Here is a 25391-nt window from a genome sequence, read left to right on the forward strand (position 1 = left end):
ACAGTAATGCCTTTACCTGATGAACGAGCATTTGTCTTTCAACAAATGATCAGCAACACCATTACACAGGGCAATTATTGGGAACAAGTGCTCCTAGGAATGCTTCTTCATGATAATTGCTCAGATTGTAATCCTGTGTAAAAGGTTTTTAAATAACAACATAAAACTGTATGTTTTTGTGTAATATATAGACTCCATGGGTCTACCACAGATTAAGCTGCTCTTACAGGGATTTTTGCCATTATGGCACATAGAGAGTGGTCCTCCTGAGTGAAGAACCTCCCTAGTAATAGGACATATGGAAAGTGCTTTTTGTAAAAAAAAAAAATCACCCATCTCTAACTATTATTACTGAGATCCTTTATCTCCTTGTTAGCTACTTTTATATAACTTTAAGTACATATATTTAGTGTCACTCTATCCATTAAGACCCGATTTTTTTGCTTCAATTAAAGCATAAAGATCTCTCATTAAACTGTAAATGTTGAGGATAATGAGTTATGAATGCTTAAATGGGCTCCCTTACAAGTTGTGGCTGAGCTGCTTTATCCACATGTGGACTACCACTAGTTACTGTGGCTTCCTTGCAATGGAGGGAGATTTATCTTGAGGGGGATTTGTAATGCCCATTTTGTAGGAGTCATGTAGAAGGTGTAGCTTTGCTGTTATTTGTGCCAAATTCATCAAATATTGCATGGTCTTTGATAAACTTGGAATATTTTTAAGTCTAACACTTCTGTCTTCATGTCACTTCACTTTCTATGCCACTCCTTTACTAGAATAAATTTGTGACAATTTTTGTGATTTTTTTTTAAACCTATAGATGTAAATCTAACTTACATTAGCTTGACAGATCAATCACAGCCACTTTTCCACCCACTTTTCAAAACTGGAATGAGTGGTGTAAAAATGCTAAACTGTTTGAACTAGTAGAACCAAAAAGTCACAAAGCCATGTGATTTTTTGAAGTCAGAATTGTGAAGTTCAAAGCTGAATAACTTCCCCATGGCTTCTATGTGCTTCACCTGTACTTAACTGTAATTTGTACAAGGTTACAGCAGATCAGCCTCACAGTTTCCAGACATCCTGTTTAAATTTTTTCTTCAAATGAAATTGTAAAAATAAAATGCAATCCCAAGTTGTGATATAAATAAGGTGGTATTTACTATGTCTTGCCATGTGTTTAATAAATGTATTTTAGTAGCATTTGTCATTTTTAGGGTTAACATTTCAATTTAATTGTCTTCACAATATATCTTTGTGTTGGTCAACGATTCATTTTCTTCTCATACGGAGCTCCCAATGTTTTTATTTTTTAAATGTATTTGTATATGTAATAGTAAATCCTACAATTTTCTAATATACCCATATTTAAATGTGTGCATACATATCTTTCTTATATCAGGCAGTTGACCCCTATATGAAGAAGAATGGTATAGCTCATGTATCAGTCCTATGTAATGTGTAACTATGGCATCACTAAACATGGTGTCAGTTGTGTGATACTCTTTACACCCTTATATTCAGTAAGCAGTGCTAAATGACATACACTCACCTAAAGAATTATTAGGAACACCTGTTCTATTTCTCATTAATGCAATTATCTAGTCAACCAATCACATGGCAGTTGCTTCAATGCATTTAGGGGGGTGGTCCTGGTCAAGACAATCTCCTGAACTCCAAACTTAATGTCAGAATGGGAAAGAAAGGTGATTTAAGCAATTTTGAGCGTGGCATGGTTGTTGGTGCCAGACAGGCCGGTCTGAGTATTTCACAATCTGCTCAGTTACTGGGCCTTTCACGCACAACCATTTCTAGGGTTTACAAAGAATGGTGTGAAAATGGAAAAACATCTAGTATGCGGCAGTCCTGTGGGCAAAAATGCCTTGTGGATGCTAGAGGTCAGAGGAGAATGGGCCGACTGATTCAAGCTGATAGAAGAGCAACGTTGACTGAAATAACCACTCATTATAACCGAGGTATGCAGCAAAGCATTTGTGAAGCCACAACACGCACAACCTTGAGGCGGATGGGCTACAACAGCAGAAGACCCCACCGGGTACCACTCATCTCCACTACAAATAGGAAAAAGAGGCTACAATTTGCACGAGCTCACCAAAATTGGACTGTTGAAGACTGGAAAAATGTTGCCTGGTCTGATGAGTCTCGATTTCTGTTGAGACATTCAAATGGTAGAGTCCGAATTTGGCGTAAACAGAATGAGAACATGTATCCATCCTCTGATGGCTACTTCCAGCAGGATAATGCACCATGTCACAAAGCTCGAATCATTTCAAATTGGTTTCTTGAACATGACAATGAGTTCACTGTACTAAAATGGCCCCCACAGTCACCAGATCTCAACCCAATAGAGCATCTTTGGGATGTGGTGGAACGGGAGCTTCGTGCCCTGGATGTGCATCCCTCAAATCTCCATCAACTGCAAGATGCTATCCTATCAATATGGGCCAACATTTATAAAGAATGCTATCAGCAATGCCACGTAGAATTAAGGCAGTTCTGAAGGCAAAAGGGGGTCCAACATCGTATTAGTATGGTGTTCCTAATAATTCTTTAGGTGAGTGTACATGTGCTGGGTCAGAACACAGGAAACATTCATGAGGTAAGTAAAGAGGACTAGTGGCAGACATGAGATGCTGCTGCGGGTAGTAGTACTGGATATGTGTATATGTTCTTCTCCTCAGTACACTACTATTCACCCATTAGATACCTGGGCAGTAAACGTAAAGCCAGGTCACATGATACTTTTGAGGGTCACATGACAGCTCACATGATGTACGCCATGTTTAGTCCTATCTAGGTCTTATCCAGCTCTCGTGTGGATGTATTTTACAGGACTTAAAGTTACTGTACCATTTTTTTTCTTTAGGGAGAGACAAATGCATCAAATGCATGGATATAATATAGGTCTGCAAGCAAAATTATAAATAGATGTAAATTAGGAAATTGTTCAACATTCTATTCTCTACATTAGTGTTGAGCTAATGGAGCTTCGGATAATGGATCCTAAGTCGATTCATTCAATGCTGTATGGAGACCTGTCTCCGTGTACAGCATTAAGATGAATTGTCTCTGTGAAAACAAAAAATTTTCACCCAAAGTCTGTATCTGTATCTTTAAAAACATTTAAAATTTGCAATCCAAAGCCAGGTTTGGTACTAAGGTACCAGCCAGTACCAAACCTAACTTCAGTTTTTAAAGCTGTACTTTAAAGCGCAACTTCAGGTGAAACAAATTTTACCTCCATGGAGGCAATACATTTTAATGCTGTACAGAAACAGGTCACCGTACAGCATTAAAACTAAGTGTACGAACGAATCAACTTCAGATCTATGATCAGAAGCTCGATTCGCTCAAGCCTACTCTACATAAATAAATGTAATCATTAAAACCGGAATACCTCTTTTAATGATAAAATTGTGGCTTCCTGCAGCCACCACTGAGGAGAGCTTCAAAGTTTAACTGCATACTGTTTTATTATTGAATTCAATGTATAAACAGAATGCAGTAAGCTTCTAACCACCCCCTAGTGGTGGCAGCAGAAGGCCAGATTTTGTCATATACCTGTCTATGAAGACAAAACTAAGCTTTAACCGGCAAAAAATATAGGATATCGAATGCCTACTGAATGTAGATGAAGAAAGCAAACATTTTTTCAGGGGTGGACATTCACTTTACAGAACAGCAGCTGGTGAATTGTGTATAATTTAGACGTTTAATGTGAAAAAAAAAAGCTATATAGAGTAATACTTCTTTGTGAAAATGATTCATTTGTTGACAGGAGAGAAAAGATCTAGTGTTACTATTTTTTTCATTCTGTTTTCACTTTAAAGCTAGAGATTAATTGACTGTCCTCGGTCACTAAACCAACTTCATTGCCTGTGTTGACACAATAACAGAGATGTCCTGAATCCTAGCCTTAAACCCTACAGACCCCTGGATGATGGATAGTCTCATTAATAGAACATGTTCGGGCTCCCACTAGAGTATCTTGTGAAACATTGTCCTTATGACTGTAAGCACCAACTTTACTTGCTACACTGTGGGTGTAGATGCCACCAGATAAATGCCTTGAGCACCATTAATCTCTAGTTTGTCATCTTGAGATTGAATTAATCTGCATTCGTAATGTTGTAGTCGACAGTCATGTTTTAATTAATTAGCATCTAGGCTAACTGTGATATTTTATATTGTTAGATGAAACATTTGGTTTATTTGATTTATGATTTACAATTGAGAAATCAACAGACCCAAGTTATTCTAGATTTAATTTAATTTTTTACATACTCTTTATTCAAAGAAGAAAACATATTATCCTATAAATTGGACAAAAATTAGTTTTATACTATTTGAGTTCTTTTTCAAGTGGTTGTCGTGACTTAGATAAAAACAGTAACAGTTCATGAACTGTGTCTGGTATTGGAGCTCAATTGTATTCACTTGAATGGACATGAGCTTCAAACCAGATATAGCCTATGGACAACGTTTAAAGCCATAAAAAATATATTTTAGATGGTATTTTAAAAGACATTTGTGGACAGACCCTTCTGGTCTGGCATTGAGTATAGAGGGTTGTAACTCTGCACTTGATACAACAGTTGTCCAATGCCCAGAGAGTATGGTACATGGACCGCATTAATCAGAATAGGCTCTATACACTGTACTCTCCCAGGATTGGATCATTTCCCCAACAACTATTCCGCCCAGTGTGCAGTTACCTATTTCACCACTCCCAATGTGAAATCAGTCTGGAAAATATGCCTGCACAACTCATTTGTTCTTAAGTTTCTATTACATTTTTTTTTGCATTTCAACAGGGTTTTTTATAGTGTTTTTGTGGCAATTTAAGTATTTAAGTTTGTTAATACAATATTACACTTTAACCATGCATTTTTTTCTTTGTTTTTTTAAATCATATAGAGATGCCAATAGGAAAATTGGCAAAAAACATCAAAGCCATTAAAAGCACTTAATCACAATGCAAAAAAATGGCAGGAAAAAGTTGTGTCTGTAAAGCATTTCATAATGCACTATAGTCTATAGTCTTTAAGGTTATATCTGGCTGAATAAAAAAATAGTAAAAACAACAAAAATATAAAACAATTGCTGTGTGTGAAGTCATCCACGAGGGTATTTAATGCAAGAAACTCCCTCTGTGGGACAGCAGTATTTTTCAGACTCAATCCTGCTCCTATGACATGAACTCACAGTGATATAATGCTTTATAATGCTGTGTGGTCCTGCTTGACCGCATCTGTACTGAATTGTACTGATGGTATTATGTGAGTACAGTTTCATAGAGCTGAGGTCGGGCAGGAACATATAGTATTACACATCATTTTAAGGCGGTGACTTCATGTTTACAGGAGCAGCGTTCAGTCTAGGAAATTCTGCTGTCAAACAGAGCATATTTCCCGCACTAAATATGCTTATGTGAAATTGCCTGTACACTGATTTTCTGCCCATAATGAGTGCCAGTATGCAGTTTTAGATGATAAGCCAGTGCTTGCTGCCCAGTTTACAATGGGCAATAATCCTCAACAACCATTCTATGAAATGGTTGTTCGCCTGATAATTGACTCGTGAGAAAGAGCCTTTAGTAATACTTTAGTCCCATTAACACCATGATAAATTGATTAATTTATACGTAAATATAATTCATCACAACTTATGTGCATAATAGACCATAAATAGGCCAATTTCATGTATTTTCTAGTACATATTCCTTTAGAACCGAACCATACACCCACACGTGGTCCATTTTTAGTAATTGCTATCTTGAAAATTAAAGTCTTTCATTGGAATAATCATGATCTTCTGAAATTGATGGACAGGGACTAAGATGCTCATTTTACAGGAAGCAGTGAGAATTCTAATTTTGTCCACTGTGATACTGTGAAAGTCTAAATCTGTCTCTTTTAATCGACGTCACATTAAAATGATTTGATTATGTTAAATCATTCCAGTTTTGCTCTGGAAAATATGTCAATTTCTACCAGGTTGTATTTGTTTTCAGGAACTATTCCATTATACATTAGAGATATATGATTGTTTTAAAATGAAATAAATATCACACTCAAAGCCCTCAGATTCCTCTTTGGCACATCATGTCAGATGTTTTATTTGTCTCCTTTTTTTAAACTGGCTGTGACACGGAATGGTATTACATGGAGCGAAAAAAAAAATCTCCTAACTGTAAATGGCACAAGACTGACTCAAACAGAGGTATATTCAGGTTATGTCAAAACTTTGGGTGTCACAGTCAGTTATTCCTTAACAAGTATTGAGCTACAACTGGATGGTAGAAAAGGTGACTTCAATATGTAACAAAGCTTCAATACCTTGACACCAAGATGGCTATTATTTTTATGACAAACTACCCTAAAGTGCCGCAGTCAAACTGTTAAAATTTACCTTTTATGCATTTTCTCGGAAATTGTATGCATAGTGACATGATATACACTAGTAATAGGATTTTCAATGAAATATAGATTAACATATTTTTCAAGGTCAAGGTGGTTTGGGTGGTGAATAGAAAATGATTCGCTATTAAAGTATTATAGGGGTTGTAAACCTTTGCAACCAAATCCTGATCATACAATCTTACCCACACCTGTTCCTAATATCTTGCTCTCATACAGTATATTCAGTGGTTTGGCATGACGATTAGTAAGAATTTTATAGGTAAAACTGGCAGTTTATTTTTTTATCCTCCCGAGATATGTAATAAAATGCAATATTTGCCATCATCATCTAAGTGATGAATATACTGGTCATATAGTAACATAGTTTAACTGGAAGTGAAACTGTTATGGTCACACCTAATGCCCACCCCTACTCCACTCACCCTGAAATGCACAGTAACCTTTCTGTTCACTGGTCCCTCTGCTCCGGTATGCTGGTGGCTTGGACCCACCAGTCTCCTGCTTCTCCTCCCTGGAAGGCATGACTGCCAGAGTAGCTTATGTCTCTTTTTGCAGGCTGTGGCCTGCTTCCTGCCAGCACTGCCTCTGGCTGCCCATAAAGCAGGTGCACATGCTTCCTCTAGCTGTTAAAGGGCCAACAAATGCACCCTGATCTTCATAAGGGCACCTTCCCCTGTAGGAAGGTGCCTGAGCCATAGGTTCCAGTTCTCTAGTTTCTGCTAAGATGTGCAGATTCTGTTCATCTGCCCATGTACTGATTTCTGCTTGTGTCCAAGATTCTGACCCTTCACTGTCTGACCTAACCTATGTCTGATCCCCATGTTCATGTTGAGCTACCTGCCCCAACTTGGCATGTTATTAAGATTTGCCTGTCCAATTAGTGTTATGCGTGTATATCTTTTGACTCCTATCGGTCAGCTGTCAGCACAGACTTCTCCAAAAGGTATTAGCCTGGTGGTTCAAGATTGAAGACCAGGGGACTGCAAAGATAATATTTTTAGAAGTAGCCCCAAGCCAAATCTGTTTGGTTGACACAGTGGGTCCACACCTGCTGCATTACAAGAAGTAACAGAAAAAAAGGCTTTGTACAATTTACTCTAAAGAAGAAACATTTAACTGACTCTACTGTTGACCAGATTGGATAAAGGTCAGTTAAAATGATTATAGATATAGATGTTTATTTGGTAGAATTGAACGTTTAGTCCTCAAAATTAGGATTCAGCGAATCGAACGCCACACATTGGAATTCAATCCTAATTTCAGGGAAAATTTGATTTGCAGCAAAACAGAATTTCCTCGTGCTTCATGGTAGTAAATCGATTTGGGGCCAAGTAGCCTCTGTTCACTGCCATACATGCTCCATGCACACTGTTCTGCCATGTGCATGATACCTAAATATTTAATGTAACTTAAAAACAAGAATTTTGTTAATACTTTTATACTTCATAGCTATTCATGCACCTCCACAGGTATGAACACTTGCCATGATACCAATTGTTCTGGAATGGAAAACGCTGCAAATGGACAATGATTACTGATTTCTTTTTCATGCCAGCTCAGTTTTTCCTGCTGTTGAGAAAAAAGTTGTTATGAAGCTTGCTTGTAGTTTGCACAAGAATACCAGCAGTTTTCAACATTCAGATCAGTGAAGTCCAAGCACTAAACCTCAAGCACTAAGCTTTTATATAAATAGAGATATAGAAATGGATGATGATATTCACAAATATCTATGTATATATTCTACCTCTGACTATAAATAATAAATGAAAATAAGGCTGCATATTAAAGTTACGTATGCACGTTGCAAAATACAAGTGTCTTTATCAAATGGATTTTTGTGTCCAAGAACCGCAGCGTAGTACGTTCAGTATCAGCAAAGTGAATGAGATTTGACAAATCTCATGTACACTTTGTGGGAGATTTATCAAAGTGGTGGAAAGGTAATTAAAACTGGCTTAGTTGCTCATAGGTATCTGATTGGTGGATATGGGCAGCTAAGCCAGTTTGTCTTTACACCAGTTTTGATTAATCTCCCCCTTTTTTTCTTCCATGTGGAAGTTGACCTCCTGCAAAGATTTTCAAATATGCAACCTGTCAATTGTTTGTGTGATTCCACACCTTATGTTGAGTAATTTTCCCTATACACTTCAATGAGGTTGTTAACAAAAAATCTGAAAATCTGCTTCAAAATCTGCACCAAAAAAAGCACACAGTGTTAAAAATCTACACCATATGCAGTCTCAGTCTCTGAAAGATGCAAGCATGGGGACACTTACAATTGATAGGTCTCAGTAAAATTCCTAAGTTGGCCAAATATGTTTTTTTTTTTTGCACAAATCCAACCAGCCTTCCAATACTTTCTATTTGGATCTAGCTGACCCAGATTACCATTGTTCAGTTTTCCAGACAAATCCTTAAAGGGGTTGGACTAGGATATGCCATTAATGTCAGATGGTTGTGGGTCCCAACTCTGGACACTGTTCCTATCTCCAGAAGGGGGCCCCCGAAGTGAACGGAGAACAACCACATATGCAGGGCCACCCTCTATTCACTGCTGTGGGAGTTTGGTTATTTCTGGCAATCCCATAGCAGTTAATGGAATGGTGGCCACATTTGCATGGTGGCCACCATTTACCACTATGGGACTTTTTAAAACAGCCAAATGCACTCCCATAGTGATAAATATACATATATAGCATACTGTGCATGCACTGTTTGCTCTCTTTCACCTGGGGGCCCCATTCTGGGGCAAAGAGCAAGTCCCAGAGGTAGAACCTGCACCTATCTCACATTGATGATATATCCTAGCGATATGTGATCAATGTGTGACATGACCCAACCACTTTAACTATTAGTATTAGGAGTGGGAACAGCTTTATATGTAGATCTAAATATGAGGTTGTCATGGTCAGGCCTCTGAACAGACCTGTGGATATGCTATTAGATTTGGCTTACAGGTACACCGAGGAGCAGAGTCTAAGGGATTTTGCATTTTTAAGCTTAAAATGTCCCTCAAAGGGAAAAGTCACACAGTAGCCTCTTCACCTTGTGGCCCAATAATTTTTAAAACTAGGATTCTGTAAAGAATAGCATGGTTGGGATTTTATGCTGCCTGTAGTTTGGGCAGCATGAAACTGATAATAGCTTCACTTTAAGATTTGGCTTAGTACCTGGTGGCAATGAGACAAGACAAGGAAAGTAACTCGGCCACACAGGTAGATTTCACTGTATAAATTCTATCAAAAAAGTTCAAACCTGTCTCATTTCCTAATTCAGGAACTTCGTTATTATAATCGGACCAGAGGGTGAGATATCCCACAAAGGTTTCTATTTGGAATTAGCTCATCCAAACTGCAGTACAATTAATAGCATATAGACCAAGCATTCTCTTACACCTGCACTAGACTTGCCATAGAGTTAGAATTAAAAACGCTAACCTCAGTGGGAAGAAGCAAAAATGCATTTAAATAATCTGCTAAATAGCTAGATAATAGGCCACTTCTTTTTTTCCAGGATATCACAAGAGATTTATCAAATGAGTCAGCAAGAGTAGATTAATTTGCAAATAATTAGCAGATGTTGAGCATAAACTGGCAGCTGACATGGTCTGCCCGCCCTTAGGTTGTCAAGTCACAATGGGAGCATTGGTTGATTAAATAAAAGAATATTGGCACCATTTTATTCAGTATGGATAATAGGATGCAAACAACTCTGCAAAACTGCAAGTGTCTAATTCAGGAGTGGTATAGATCAATCCAGGCGCATCAATTAGTCATGATTTCCAAGGGATGTGGAGAAATTAGTCTGGCTACATATTATCTCTCCATGCATCATCTTCTAACTTTATAAGTATAGCAACACCATCATATATTCTTCTTTCATTCAAACTATAGTTGAAGGGGTTGTTTGGGCTTTTTTTTATTGAAGACCTATCCCCAAGATAGTTTATCAACATCATATTGGCGGGGGTCCTATACCCAGCACAGGAAACGGCACGCACAGTGTGCACATAAAGTCTGTCCGTCAGGGGTGTACACAGATCTCATAGGGCCCTATAGTAAAACTTAGTATGGGCTCCCTTGTCCCACCCAGTTCTTAGTATGCATGCATCAATCACTCCCATGGAATGCAGAATGCAAAGTGCAATCAACACCCCAGAGTTTACTTGTTTTTATATTTAAACAGGCAAAAAAGTTATTAAAACTTTGTAATATAAAAGTTCAGACCTGGCCTCGCTCATTTTATCTGACTTCTGTGTCAGAAAAAGTTCTCATTCTGAACATCATGTTTGTCAATGTATTTACACCAGATAACTGGCATAAACACATTGATAAATCTCCTACTTCCCTTCTATTACAAAGCTGGCTGTCTGTATCCACCACTAGGGGAAGCTGATGCATTCAAATGCAGTGTTTTACATTGGGAAAAGAAAGAAGGAGTTCAGTGCCTACCACGCTTCCCCTGGACTCCATAGCAGTCATGTGGTCTTCCTCCATTGAAGTTACACTACTTCTCCCTAAAATTTATGATCCCAAGGAAGGATTTAAAAAATAAAAAATAAATAGTAATCATGTTTAAAAACAGGAGAAATGTATGTTTGAGAAGAGATAATATCATTTGATTTACAAAGTTCTATTTTTCTTTAGTCCTTTCCACATGTTAACGTCGCAAACAGGTTTTACTTGCAGCACTTGCATCTTCTACAAAAGCAATATTTCTACCAAGGCAAGCCGTGAAAGTACAATCAAAGTTATAACATTTTTCAATATAGTTTCTGTATCAATTTCTTGCTGTTTTAATATCTCAGCTTGCAGTTATTCAATGGAAATCTTTATTGTTTACTTCCAGGGGATACAAATCTGGTCATGTTATCAGTCGAGAAAAAGCTCTGGTAACTGTAATATGCCGTGAATTTTTCTGAAGAACATGAGTAGGACACATTTTTTATCTCATGGAAGTGAGCAATGAAGGTTCCTATTAAATACCTTATCGAAGATCATTTAAATACTGCAGAATTGATACAAAAAGTATATTAGAAACGGTTATCATTTTTCACTATACAGTGAAATAGTTTTGTTGATTAAAACCAGAATACCTATTTAATTCTGCTTAACGAGGAGGATTTATCATGAGAATATTTTTCAGTTTTGCTTGTCTAGATTAGTGTATGTTGTGTCAAATCACATGTTGTATGTCAAATTTGGCTTTAAACCTAACATTTTTGTCTAGAAAGGAATTCCAGTTTTTTATGCTATCACCTTAATGAAGTGAATTTGCAACTTTTTTTGTGATTTGTTAAAAAAAAAAAAGAGGCAAAATCATAGGTAACTGCATCCACTTCCCCATCCCCTGGAGTAAAAATGCAAAAATCTGCAAATTCTGTGATGTTTTAAAGCCAGAATTCTGGAGTACAGAGCTTGAAAATCCCCCTCATTTTCTTTGGAGTTTATCTTTGCTATGAAAGGATTGTATATATCACTGTAAAAAAAAAGAAAAAAAAGAAGAGAAATATGCATCTGTACTTCCTGCACATATGTGATATTTAGTCTGTTGTCATATATATATATATATACAGTATATATATATATATATATATATATATATATATATTGCATACTGATCTCCAATAAGTGTAATAGTGCTAGACTATGCCATCAATAGGACACCATAATCTCTTATGTTCTGCAAACTATAGAACGTATAATCTTTCATAGGGCTTTCTGGGTTCAAAATATTGAAAGCTAGGACATTAATATCAGATCTGTGGGGTCCAACCTTTGACACCCCCAATGATCAGCTATTTGAAGGGGCTTGTGTGACCTCTGCAATCTGTCCAATGTGTACATCAGTCCATGTACCATACACTGTGTAATGATGATGCAGGATATTGCAGCTTGGTCATTTTTACTTGAACAACATAAAACTGAAATATACTGTACCATTGCTACTAAGGAGGTGGTTTGCAGGTAGATGGATGGATGTAAACAATGAAGATGCCTTCAAATTAGTGTCCAGGCCCCTTCAAATAGCTTATCACTGGTACCAAGTCTCTGATTCCCTCATTCTGAGATTGATTGCCTATCCTGTGGATAGCCCATAAATATTCAGACCTTGGACATGTTTATAGGAAATTTCTGGATATCACACAAAATATCAGAAAGTTTCTAAGCTAGCCCTTACTCTTTGATAGTGATGAGCGGCAGGGTCAATATTCGAATTCATGATATTTTGCGAATACTTGAGCGAATATTCGCCATATGATCGCAAATTCGCAAATTCGTTATCTCCAGTCATTATTTTCTTGATTGCGGAAATCGGCAATTGAAAAATTTGCATTGCAAAAATTCGCAATCAACACTACTCCTAAAGTCAAAGATGTTGCAGCCTTCTCATTGGCCCACAAGCTAGAAGTAGGGAGGGATCATGTGTACTGATTTAAAAAAAAATCTCGATTATTCAAAATTACGAATATATATCCCTATATTCTAAATATTAGCAAATTCTCGAAGTGACGATATTCGCGATAAAAATTTGCAATTCGAATATTCCTGATCAACACTACTCTTTGACAAAAAAAAAATCACATTAAGCTTAAGGCTACTTTCACACTCGTGTCAAGCTTGTCCAGCAGGCTGTTCTGGCAGAGGAACAGCCTGCCGGATCCATACAATTGTTTGCACACGTGGGCTGCCAGAAGTCCACCCCAGCCCCATTCACTATAATGGGGAAAAAAATTATGTTCTGTCCGGCCGCCTCTGGGCATGTTTGCTGAGCTGTGACCGGATCTCTGGCTGGTCCCCATTATAGTTAATTGGGTTGGGGCGGACTTCCAGCAGCACATGTGTGCAAACGTTAGTACGGATCTGGAAGGCTGTTTCCCTGCCGAAACAGCCTGCTGGACGAAGCACAGTTTTATTGTGTATTTCAGCATATATTTTGCTTTGGCAGACACAGATGGCAAAAGGCTATATATGGGCACTGTAATTTCCAACCCTTAGTTTTTTGAGAGAGGTATTTAACTTATTGACTGCCAGAAAATAAGGATAGCAATCTATAGTGCAGTCCATTATACAGTATGCATTCTCATAGACAGTATTATTTCCTTCTAGGGTAGTCATGGGTCACACTGTCTGCTGTACCACTATACCTCCCTACTTACACAGACAGATCTGCTGCCCAGAATCAAAGGGTTTGGGTGCCATAGCAATGATGCTCGCTTATTGGGTTATCAGGGGTACCTTTACACATGGCAGTTATTGGGTTCCAGCACTGGTCCTTGTAATAGGGCCTTAACTTTTAGAGATACCAGTAATTTCTTTCCAGTCACTCAGTAGAACATTCATTGCTTACTCCTAATGGATAAAAATCTGTCATGTCATTTGATTTCTTAAAGATTAGCAAAGCTATATCTTCTAATGAGCCAATCACTTTTGTTTCCATCACATGATCATGACAGATGAAAAGGAGAGATCTTAGAAACCATAAGTGATGCAAGTATATTGGAAAATAGTATAACATTTCAAACTAATCTTGTATTTTTAGATTTTCGAAATGTATCCAAATTGCATAAATCAGTTATGGTTCTCTAAGCCATTTGGTAGACATTCACATGACTACTGCCAATTAACTTTTTGGAGCTTTTTACATCATGTACTTTAGTGTAATCTTTTTATTTATGGTTAGTCTTCAAAGTTGCTGATTTACTGCACATTGGTAAAAATATTTGCTTCAAGAGTTCTCTTGTATATCCATATTAATAACTTATGAACTTCTGAATGCTAGTCCTCTGAAGAGTCTTATCATGAAAGAGATCTAAGGAGAGCAAACATTAGATGCTAGAGGTTTGTGAAAGTTCTGTCTGATTCTTATGAGACATTGAACATGTCTTAAAGTATCACAAAATTCACTTTGCTATCCTCTTGTTAGAAGAAAACAAGCTTTTTTGTTTGATATGTTGCCTCATCATCTCAGTTTTCAGCATCATATGGATCGGCTTGTCTTTGTAGTGACAAATCAGTCTAAAAAACAAGTCCTATTTGACAAAAAAAAAAGTGTTTTAATGAATCCTTATGAAGTGGAGTTCCAGTCCAAATGTTATATTTTCCCATGAAGAGAAGGTTCTGTTGTTTTCAGCTATACAGTGATTGTATGAACCTTGTGACTGTAACCAAACAAAAGATCTGAAAGTTGAACTGAATTTCAAAGAGGATTATTTGAATGGATTAACACAGTTTCCTTGCTACTGTTTTATGGACCTAGATTACCAGCACATCATATTTATCTCTGGGTGATTTAGACTATAATCAGAAGTGTCTGATGTAGAACACGCAGGAAGAGAGGTGGATACACTGGGTTTACAGACGATTGTGTACAGAGTGACATCTGCAGCCTGTTTTCTCATCCGCCGCAGCCTCATGGGAAAGCTTTTGTGTATCATCTGATTTGCATTTCACTTTCAGAAAGAAGCAGAGCTTATTAAAGGCCTTGACAAGAATGTAAATTATAATTTGGGAAATATATAAGTAAAATTTGTCAAACATGTGTAGTACTCTTATTGTTCACTTAGACCAACTGTTACTGCATACTATCTAAATGCAGGGCCAATCAATAGGAAATATAGGAAATGTCAACATACGGTGCTCGCTGATTTCTTATTTTTTTTATATACTAAGAACTTCAATAGTGGCAGATCTGGCTGATTAGCATTTTATAAAAAAAAATCCTAATGATTTGAATTAGTGGGATATTTCTAGAGAAGACCAAAATATTGTGATCATTGAGGCCTAATGATTAACCCCTAGTAAAGCATAGCAATCACATTGCTGTTCCCTGCACATTGTCACTTCTGCCCCAATACTGTGCAGGTATGAAACACAGTAGAGATAAGAGAATTTCATAAAATGTAATTCTCATCAGATACAGCTAAATTGACTATCTGACTCAATTTGTGTCAGAATAAACTTTTTTGAAAAATTTGGGTCAAATATCCGAATTTTAAAATCCATTTGCTCATCTCTACAACACAGCACCCTTCACTTCTTGGTTGGCAGGGGTAATGTGTAGAGAAAGAACCATTGTAAGGTTTAGTAATGTTCCCAACTTCTCAGCAGTCAGATTCCAAATTAAGGTTCTGGCAATTTCCAGCAACTCCATAGAATAGGAATACCCCAGCTCATTATCTAAATGTATGTTTAAAAAAATCAAAATTAAAGTATATACACACAGAAAGAAAAAACATCCGCAGGGAGGGTTTAAAAAAAAATAAAAAAAACATCTATAGCAGAAACTGACAAGCTGTGGGTGTTAAAATCAGCACCACTTTGCTACTATTGTATTCTGCCATGGAAGTTCTGCAAATTTGGACAGAAAATCTGCATTATTTCCACCCCCTTAAATGAAAGGGACCCTGAGTCACGTGAAGTATATATTAAAGCTTGATTGTCACCATTCTGTCCTTAAATAGTGCTAAGCCTGAGTAAGGCATAACTCAGGTCAAGGGGGCCTTTTAGTAGTAAGTGGTATGTCTACAAGAACACTAATATGTCATTATGTAAAGTAAAAAATCATTAAGGAAATAATGCATTATGGAGGGAATGCACAAACTGAATCTGTAAGACAACTAGTTCTAGAGAAAGGGATCAGATCTGGGAGAAAATACTCATTAACTTGGTCAATGGCCTCACATAGTGCTGCAAAGATGGATTGAAAAAGGCAATAAGTGCCAATAAAGGAGTGGTGAGTAGCAGTATTTAAAGGGGTTATCCCATGATAAATGTAAAAAATAAATATCAGATATCATACAGTACATGACAATATATTTCTAACAAAGCTAGAACCAGCCCTGTACCTCACATGGATCCAGAGATCTCCACATTCATTGCTCTGCTAGATTTATATCAAGCTGACAGCTCAAGGGGAGTGTCTTTTCTGCTGCAGCTCAGGGGGCGTGTCCATGCTCTCCCTATCACAGCTCAGGAAGCAGTTGAAGGATGAAACTGAGCATGTGCGGCCTTCTCAGTGAGCTGGACAAAGAAATAAGAAACAGAACAAACAGCAGCTGGCACTATACAGATACATGTTATTGAATAACTCAGTGGCTATACAAAATTTTAAAATACATGCAGTTACAAAAGTATTCAGACCCAGGTGCTGGTTTGAAAACTGTAGAATATTTTTCGTGGGACAACCCCTTTAATGTGCACGACAAGAGGGCAGATTAGGCCGAACTGGAAATTGAAAAACAGGAGTATCGAGCTACTGTGCTTGCACAGCTTATGGTGTGTCGGCTGTTCCTGTGTAGCAGGTGCATCAGATGTCACCTCCTACATCACCTGCATGAGATAGAGTGATGATGTAGGTGAAGGTCACATGGGTGGGTGTGATCAGGAGGAAGGGGTGGTAACATAGGAGGGCATATGCGCCCACCCAAGCTCAAAGGTAAATGGAGAACAATGTGCAGAGAAAAAAAACTGTAAACAGGATACTGATAAGGGCCAGAATAGAGCAGTAATAAAGAAGAAAAGCCAGTTTGAATGAATGGAAGGAAGAATGGTAACATAGAGAACAGAGTGAAACATGAAAGGAGGAAAGGAAGGCAGAGGGAAAAAGAAGGACTGAAACAAGCCAGCAACAATGATGGAGAAAATAAGGTGTCTGACAGGAGAAAAAGAAGAAAATAATTCAGAATGAAGATAGGAAGGAGATGTGTGAAAAAGTGGGGTGGAAAAGGTGAAAAGTGATGAAATTTTGCAGAGGGATAGAATAAGGGGAAAGAAATGTAGAGATAGGATTTTTTCTGCCTTCCCATGTCTTCCTATTTTCTCTTGCCCTGTTCTTTCCCTCTTTCTCCCCCTCCCCAGTTTTTTTTCCGCTAGTTCCATTTTTTCCTTTTGCCCCCTCGCTCCTTCTCCCACTTTTCCCATCATCCCTCCCCATCTCCCTTTTTCATCTCTGTCTAATTCTCTTTCCTGTTATTCCATTAATCTACTGCCTTTCAACTCTCTCTCTCTCTTTCTCTCTTTTTTTCCTCCCCCATTACACCTTTGTTTCACTTATCCTTTTCCCACATAGAAACCTAGAATGTGTCGGCAGATAAGAACCATTTGGCCCATCTAGTCTGCCCAATATACTGAATACTATGAATAGCCCTTGCCCCTATCTTATATGAAGGATGGCCTTATGCCTATCCCATGTATGCTTAAACTCCTTCACTGTATTTGCAGCTACCACTTCTGCAGGAAGGCTATTCCATGCATCCACTACTCTCTCAGTAAAGTAATACTTCCTGATATTACTTTTAAACCTTTGCCCCTCTAATTTAAATCTATGTCCTCTGTGTCCAATGTTTTTCTTCACATTGGCTTCTTTTTCTCTCTTCAAACACCTTATTTTCTCCTTACTTGTTGCTGTCTTGTTTTAGTTCTTCTCTTTCGCTCTACCTTCCTTTTCCTCTTTCTCATTTTGTGCTGTTCTTTCTGTTACCATTCAGTTATCTGTAGATAGATAGTCATTCTGACTTTTTTCTTTAAGGGGCACCCTTAAGACCCAGATAGTAGACATTAATTATCTTTGAGATTTCGTACAATTATTCCCTCCATAATGTTTTATTTTCTTAACAATGTTTTACTTTACACAGTGACATTTTACTTTTCTTGTGGTGTACCCACCACTTACTACTAGAAGACCTCTCTCATCCTGAGTTGTAAAAAGTATGTATGAATAGGGTGACCTAAACTGACGGCTTACACATTATATATCTCACACTAGATTGGTTGCTTTTATTTCATTTACAGCTTTGACAGCTGTCTATTTTAATAATATGTAAGTTGCGGCACATACAATTTTTGCTTGCGATTTTGATTATTTATTCATGTCATATTATACAAAATTCATGATCCGGTTACATTGTAAGCTCAGTTAGACAACCACTCTTGATAATGGTGATGACCAGACGTTTCGGTCCAAGCGGACCGTCCTATTATCTGGTTTATGTGGTAGAAAAGTGATGGGCTGGATCACAGCTGGACAGCTGTCTATTTTAAAACACTTTTTGTGATTTGATGCATTATCATATACACAATACCTTTCATTGTCTTGAGGCACTGTTGTGATTGCATCTGTGTACCATATGGACTGAATTGTATTAGCTGCATTATATCACGAATGTATCCCTGTACGTCTTGTGTAGTTTCAGTTTGATGAAGGTCCCTACAGACTGAAACATCACAGGTGTTGCCGCTTGAAAATAAAATCACAAATTGCATTATAATTCATTGAAGTGCTGGAATCTTTTCATATTGCATCTACAGATTGGTAGTGTCACAAGACATTTCTGTAACTTTGAATTATGTGATGAAGATTGGAGTGTTGGGGTGATTTACCTTAATAATATATTGAGTACAATGGGCCACATTTATCATATAGATACGCCACTGAATTCTTGCAACTTTTTTCATTTTTTGCTCAAGAATCATTAATCTGCCGGCCTCAACATTTTCTTGAAAATGGGGTGCGGTGAGATTGAGGAGGTGCTGGCAATGGTGGAGAGGGGAGGGGCCCTCAACATTTATCTTCTTCTTCACCAGTTTTCTGGTGTAGATTTCAGTTCAGGTGCACGGACCACTGGATGCTGTGGATGATTTATGACGTGGCGTACGCCTTGAATCAGATGAACTATCTAGCGGGGTACGTCTGATCGTACTCCTCTGGGCTATGATAAATCTGCCCCAGTATATTTAAAGGCTACAGTTGTCAGTAAAATGGCTGCCAGGCTGCCTGAGGCAACCCAAGTTACGTAAAAACACCCTGACTCTGGTCCTGTCTCTATAACCTATCTCAATTAATCAATTTTAAAATCTAACTAGCTGGTGTGTTTTAAGATCTCTTTAATGGATCTCCTCTCTCCAATGTACATCACAGCTATAGTCCCTCATGATTGGCTGAGACTTTCTGCAATGCATTATGAGCAAACCCTTATTCCCTTTCTTCATCTTCTCATCTTCCTTGTGTCCTGATATGTAAAATTGTGTACATAACACTGTAAAAGCTTTATTTGTAAGGTAATACATCGCTAGCAACTGTTTGTCTCAAAGGATTGAGATTATTAGCTCTGTGCTAGATTGACATTGTGCTGACAGCAGACAAGCAGCTTGGCAGTATCATGGTATATCTGTTCTGATCCGAAGACATATCTAGGCACATCTAGTGCTTTTCTCACACAATCACATATATCTATTAGACTTATATAGGATGAAGTTATCCAATGCATTCTTTGGTAAAGTCATAGCTCTGTGTAGTTTCTGAGGCTACATGGTTTGTTTATTGGTATATACACAACTTTGTGCTTAGGAAGGCTAAATAATTTGATGTATATAGTTGTTTCACCTTTAGTCTATCATCTTAGGGAACACAATAAAATACAGTAATTCATTGTCTAGGCACTGATACTTACTTGAACAGAACAGGCATGTGCACATTGTATGTCTTAACATTATGAGCTAAATAGATGTGCTTTTTCCACGTAGAAAAGAAAAATGTAAAATAGGTCACTCAGTATATTTATCAATTTTCGACAAATATAATCCATACATTTTGCGATAGGCTTTATTAAAAAGAACCTGGCACCATAGACTGGCATGTTAAGCATGTGTGTACGTGACACTTTATATCTAAACAACCATAATTCCCGTTATCTGTAATTAAGTCATGCTACCATATCATTAGCACATTTTTCTTCCTTTCATCCATAAGTGTATTTGTAATGCCTAGATGCGTCAACTGGCACATTTTTAATAGCTCTCCTGCTGTGTTGTCATCCTAGATCACATCTAATTTTATGAACCATGTTGTGATAATAGCAAAGGTAGTCAATAGTAGTAGCAAAAGTATCAAAAATGTCAAAAGATATTGTATTACACAAGTACAAGGCTGTCTGCTGTGATGGTGCTCCGTACTGCTGCTGTCCCACTGTCCAGGGCAGGCACAGTGGGACAGCATCTCACACCCTTCTCCTGCTGACAGGGTCCTAAGGCTCTGGACCCCCCCAGTCCCACATGTTTTTAGTTTTTTTTTTTGCTGGGAAGGTCCCTCCCTCTTTCATCCTTAGGGCATGCTTTTGCTGTGGCTGGCCATCTGTTGGTATATAAGGCACCTTATAGGTGCATGAACTTTAGATTTACTAGTGTCTTATTCTTTATATACATTTTAGTCTTAATTTGCGGTGGAGAACAGCATATTCACATTAAAAGGCAATTCTTCATGATTGACTCATCTGTTTTATGACCCTGATATTCCCCAGCACAAAAACTGTACTCGACTGAATGATGGAAATCATAAAGTCTATAATTGTCTTAATAACATCATATCACAGATCCCTAAATTGGAACTAGCTCCAATGAAGCCCCTTTGTTTATTCAGAGTTATTTAACTGGGGCCATTGTCCTCTTTGTATGGTCACCTAAATGCAGTACCAGTAAAAAGCTCTTAAACCCATGTTTTTTCTTTCTTTTCTACATTGTAGATTCATATTGAATATGAAAATGAAGAAGGAACTAGTGATGAGTTAATTTCTTAACATTTGTTTTATGCCCGATGCACCAAATTTTTCAAAAAATTTAATTTGGGTTGGAATTTACCTGAATCAAATATACTCAAATTGCCCTGAAAATTGGTATATACTTATTTTCCTTTTGAAAGGAGAACTGACTTGCACATCACTTTTCCAATGGAGTATTCGCTCTCAGGGGGAATTCTAAATCGATAGAATCGATTCACCTCTGGAAGGAACACATATGGAATTGAGTAGTAAACAAAGAGTTATACCAGAATGATTTATATTTTGCACCCCTTTTGATTTGACATGTGTATGCCTGAATAAGGGATTAATCCAGTCCCAAAGTGCCTAGCTTTGAACACAACCAATAAACATCCCTATAATGGCTGCCAATGCTTTTGGTTCCAAAAAAGTCAGCAACACAAGTCCATTTTTCTCACTCATACAAACCTTTTCTTTTGATGACAGCTTTATATTTTCTAACAGTCTTGAAGAAGTTCTCTGAGGTGTTAAGCATTTGTTGGCTGCTTATTCTTCACACTACAGTCCAACTCATCCAAAACCATCTCAACTGGGTTTAAGTCAGGTGATTGTGGAGGCCATATCATCTAACTTCATCACTTTCCTTCTTGGTCAAATAGCCCTTACATGGTCTGGAGATGTGTTTGAGGTTATTGTTGTTTTGAAAATCAAATGATGTTTCAACTAACAGTAAACCAGTTGGGGTGGCAAGTCACTGCTGACTGCTGTGGTAGCCAAGCTGAGCAACTGTGCATTAAACTTTGAATACATTTCCAACAATGCCTCCTACAAAGTACCTTGACACCATCACACCTTTTCGTCCATGCTTCATTGTGGGAAACACATATGGAAACATATGTGGAAACCATTTGCTCACCTTTTATGTGTCTCACAAACCAAAAATCTCAAATTAGGACCTACCAGACCAAAGAGGAGACTCCACTGGTCTAATGTGCATTCCTTGTGTTTCTTGGCCCAAGAAGTTTTCTTCTACTTGGTGTTGTTCCCCATTAGTGGCTTCTTTGCCACATTTTAACCATAAAGGCCTGATTCTTGTAGTCTTCTTTGAACATTTGATGTTGAGATGTGTCTGGTACTTGATCTCTGTTAAGTGATTAGGAAATTCTAATTTGGAATATACAGTTCAGTTCTGGGCACCAGTCTATAGAAAGGATGCTTTGGGAAGGTCTTAGAGCAATATTACTTTTAGCGATGCAGCTGACAATTGACAAGAGGGGAGCACTCCTTCCTGTAATCGCCTTCTCTGCCACCGGAAAATGATGATTCTTAAGTGTGCTTAAAAATCTGGATTGCTCGTTCATTGGGTAATTGGCGGCAGTATTACACTGCCAGATCATTGCTAACGAGTAGGCATGAGTGAATCGACTTCGGATGAAACATCCAAAGTCGATTTGCATAATACTTCGTTTGAATACTGTACGGAGCGAGCACTCCGTACAGTATTAGAATGTATTGGCTCAGAGGAGCCGAAGTTATTACATCGCAAAGTCTCAAGAGACTTTGCATAATAACTTCATAAATTAATTATTACTGTGAAAAACTATTTCCCGAACTCGGATTCAGTTCCAAGGTACCACTTGGAACTTCAAAGTTCTGGAAATTTCTGGATTGACTGACTTTCATGTCTTAAAGTAATAATAGACTGTCATTTCTCTTTACTTTGTTGACTGATTCTTTCTGCAACAGTAGTAGAATGAGGCTAAACACAGAACGGAACTGTGTACCAGTATTATTTCTGCACAACATTACTGAAATTATGAAGGCAGGAAATTCCACAAGTTAACTCTTGACAGGGAATACCTGTTAATTAAAATACATTCCAGGTGACTGATCTGATGAAGCTAATTAAGAAAATGCCAAGAATGTGAAAAGGTGTCATCAAAGCAGAAGGGGGTTCCTTTGAAGAATCTAAAATATAAAACATATTCTAGTTTGGCAACACAATTTTGTTTGCTACTCAATTCCATCTGTGGTCGTTCATCAGCTTTCTGTCTTCCATATGAATTCATAATTTAGAAAAAAAGAAAAACATGGAATGAAATTGTGTTTCCAAACTTTTGACTGGAACTGTAGCCTGAAGTGAAGAGAAAATGTACAGCTGTAAATAAAGGCAATTGGTAAGTTACTCCTATCTTTGCACAATTTATATAGTGCCAGTCAGATTCCATATCCTGATGTATGTGATGTATGTTTTAGAAGATGTCTGGAGGAAGGGTTCTATCTGAACATATGGTGGAACTGTTATAAAGTCAGACAGTTTTTGAAAAGGTTTTGAAAATCTAACAGAGACTGTTTCAAGAAAAAAAAAAACCTGTCTCTTTTACCAGCAATTTTCCTTCTAGGAGACAAACGTGAAGTTCTTACTAACACAATTTACAAATTACTCCAGTTTATGATAATGTATGATCAAATCTATATAGACCAAAATCAGAGAAGACCACTCCATTTGCTAAGGGCTGTTAAAAAACTCTTAAATTAATTACTTTATTGACTCAGACATGACATGCTGTTTATCTCTCTGATGCTCTAGGTGGGTTATTAGCTAGAATTCTTGGCCGTAATAATGTTATTGTATCTATCGGGACAATATCTAATTCCATTATTTCACAACTATGTAAAGTTAAACACCAAGTTTGGTTCAATTATACCTTTGTTCTATGCTAGTCCCATGCAAGGTTTATTTCTTTGTGACTTTTGTACGCTATGAAAATCGAAATTCAATAAATTTGATTGAAACAAAAAAAGTCAAAAGATATTTTAGGATACCACATGGCAGCTCTGGAGATAAATATAAGTAACTGGCCTTGATTTTGCCACAGTAGGTGGGCATATGCTTCTCAAAAGGATATGCCATTAACGCCTGAAGCTGGTCCTGTCTGATGTCTTGTCCACTGTGAATGGAGAGGTGGACATGTGCGACTCTCCATTCACCTCTGTGCGAGTTCTGAAAACAGGCAAACACACTTTCTACATAAAATTTTATGGGGATTCTGAAAAAGGTATTTAGAACTTTTTAGAACTCCCATAGAAGTGCCTGGAGAGACCCAGATATGCATGGATCCTTCTCCATTCACAGTAGTCGTGGCATCAGGCTACACTTTGGTCTGGATATGCCAGAAGTAAGATGAAAATACAGCTTTTAAAGGCTTTTAAAGGCTTTTTTTTCCCCATTACTGTATTCCTTATAATCTTATAATCTGAATGACTTATTATTTTCAATGGGTGTCAAGATTGCATAGATCTGATTCACTTAAATATTGTGATGTATTTACATTGAGATAACTGTCATTCTGCTGTCATTTCACAAATAAAGGGGTTGTTCTATCAAATCAAATATTAAATTGTCCCTTGCATGTTTCAGAAAGAGAATCTGAACTCTTTTGAAGACAGTGACCAATATCAGTGACAACAATATCTGTACAGCACTGTTAAATACGTTGGAGTTATATAGGCAAAAAATAATATGCCGTTAGTCTCCAATTGACTGGGGTCTGACTGCTGTTACCCCCTCAATCAATTAGAACTAAGAGGGAGCAGTGCAAGCAAAGTACCATACCATTTTGTCTTCTGTTGGCTCTGCTTATGGTCCGCTGTTTACTCTAATGGGATGACTATGTGGCCTATATAGACCTGAGGCAATCCCTTTATGAAGAATAGAAGTACTGGAAAAGATCTTGATTTTATTTGAACTGTAATAATCATTTTATACTTAACTATGTTGACTGAAATATATTTGTAACTTATACAATCTTGTCTAGCTGTAGAATGAGGCCATGCTCTCCGGTGAGAAGGCTTCTATAACAAGCTGCTCCATGCTGAGTCATGTTCAACAGTCCCTTTAATGAGGTGCCCTAGATTATCATTTAGTCTATTGCTAATCATGTTTGACTGGTTACTGGATTCTGGGCTATCTTAACCTTAAGACTAATGTAGCGCTTTGAGATATTTCAGTGGCAGAATTAGCAAACATTTCTTCCCCAGTTGTTTTCAGTTTATGGCCAATCTTTCATTGTAATTTCTTTCATTCCAATCAATTATGGATTTTGTACCAGAATAAGAGAAAATAAGGACAAAAGATGAAGTACACTATTATTTAACAATATTTTTCAGAGGTTATTTATTAGGCGTAGTGGAAAGGCATCTGTCAGCAGATTTGTACCTATGAAACTTGCTAACCTGTTGCATGTGCACTTGGCCATTGAAGGCATCTGTGTTGGTCCCATGTTCATATGTGCCCACATTGCTGAGAAAAATTATGATATAATATAATAAAAAAATATATATAGAAAAAATATATAGAAAAAATGTATAGATGTACTGTACAAAGATAACATACAGAGTAAAGTAAGTAA

The 25391-nt window shown here is 37.4% G+C and overlaps 1 protein-coding gene across 1 annotated transcript in view; it reads left to right on the top strand.

The window, feature by feature from the left end:
• GRID1 (glutamate ionotropic receptor delta type subunit 1) overlaps nt 1-25391 on the top strand; it is a 1665856-nt gene that overhangs the window by 379940 nt on the left and 1260525 nt on the right. The gene's annotated exons all lie outside the window — the stretch shown is intronic.

The sequence above is a fragment of the Bufo bufo genome, chromosome 6 (genome assembly GCF_905171765.1).
Source record: "Bufo bufo chromosome 6, aBufBuf1.1, whole genome shotgun sequence".
NCBI lineage: Eukaryota > Metazoa > Chordata > Amphibia > Anura > Bufonidae > Bufo > Bufo bufo.